The sequence below is a fragment of the Triturus cristatus genome, chromosome 8 (genome assembly GCF_964204655.1).
Source record: "Triturus cristatus chromosome 8, aTriCri1.1, whole genome shotgun sequence".
NCBI lineage: Eukaryota > Metazoa > Chordata > Amphibia > Caudata > Salamandridae > Triturus > Triturus cristatus.
The window spans coordinates 1,596,030,986-1,596,032,703 of record NC_140591.1 but is presented as its reverse complement, the minus strand read 5'-3'; positions in this window follow the sequence as shown (position 1 = coordinate 1,596,032,703).

Here is a 1,718-nt window from a genome sequence, read left to right as displayed (position 1 = left end):
ACTCCAGGCACAGTATTACATCTTTGAATTGGTAAAATATCAACCATCGGTCTTGGAGGACACAGCAGAAGGGAGGAAAAACAACTGTTGCAAATGGACTGCATACTCAAAGTTATAGCGGCAAAGAGCGAGGACTTGGAGGTGCGCTCGCTCTGCAATAATGTGCGCATAATGGGAGTACCAGAAAGCATGAACATGGGAAAGATTGAGGACTGTGTGGAACACATGTGAACATCCCTGTTCAGAAATGCAGCCTTCTCCTCACAGTTCATAGTGGAAAGGGAGCACCGCACACTGTGGCCCAGATCCCCCCGAGAGCCGCCCGAGACCAATAGTTGCTTGCATCCTGAACTACCGGGATTCTGAAGGGAAATGCAACATCTTAATTTTGAGGGGAACAGTATTGCCCTGTATCCCGATTTCACGATGGTGGTGCAAGAGGCCAGAAAAATGTTTTTTCCCATGAAAAAAGAAGCTGAGACAAGCCCAAATTGACTATGCCATACTTCTGCACTAACCCACAGCTGGCAGAGGATCTCTGGAAGCGAATCAATAAAGCTGCAAAGAATACGGATGAAGAACGATCTCCGAGACATTCCAGATCACCGATGAGGGAGCAGGACTTGATAGCATATCCCACTACGGTGCTTGAGTGGACCCTGGAATCAGGAAAAAAGTGGATGGTGCACGTGTTGGAAGAAAAGGTCCACATATATTACTCCCCCTGATGTGGGGGCTATGCAAAGGGCATATGTTCAGCATAGCATACTTGCACCATCACTCGATGTACGGGACTACTTGATGGGCCCCTCTATAACAGTTGCCATACAAACATTTATTTGGATTTCAGTGGGTCAGATATGTTGCAAAACGCGGGCACTCCGATCCAGTGGTTTGGAGGAGGGTTTTTTCTTGTCTCTATCCTTTCTCTTTGTTCCCTGCAATATTTGAGGGTTTACAACAGACTCTAACATGGGGACATTGAAAAGACAAGTTTTGGGGGCAGGTGAGCTTCTGTGCTTCGACAAGTTGGGGAGGTCCTTGTGGGTGGGAGAGGGTTGGGATTAATAGGGGGGAGGGAGTTTGTTTACCAACAGGTTTGGGGTGTCGGGAGGAGGAGGAGGGAAAGGTGCATCTTTGACCTTGCATAGCAAAAGAGTGCAGATGGAAATACACACGACAGATGCAGACATAACCTGTAAGACAGCTTTTCATCGGAGCCTGACAATAGGCATACACAAACACACTACATATGGCGAACTCGCAAAGACAAACAGGCTTTAGGGCTAGGAAACCTGCGTAAAGAAAGACAGATCCTGGCTTACCTGGAGAGGCATGATATCCAAATTGCTATGCTTCAAGAGACACACTTTGGGAAGGGTACTGGGACAAGGTTCGCTTCTCGTTGGGCGGAACACATTGCCTATCTAACTACTCCACATATGCAAGAGATACAGCGATACTTATAAGAAAAAACACACCATATGTGGCAGTAGGGGCGTGGCAGGACACATTAGGGTGTTACAGTATTATGTAGGGAAGGTTAGCTTCATACTCGGTCACTTTCATCTGCCGTTCCGGCCCAAATGTGGATGACCCCTCTTTCGTTAATGTCCTATGGGGCAAGGTACAGGATATATGCACCACTTATGTTATCTGGGGGGATTTCAATACCGCATTAGATCCCATGAAGGACAAATCAAACCCACGGCCATATC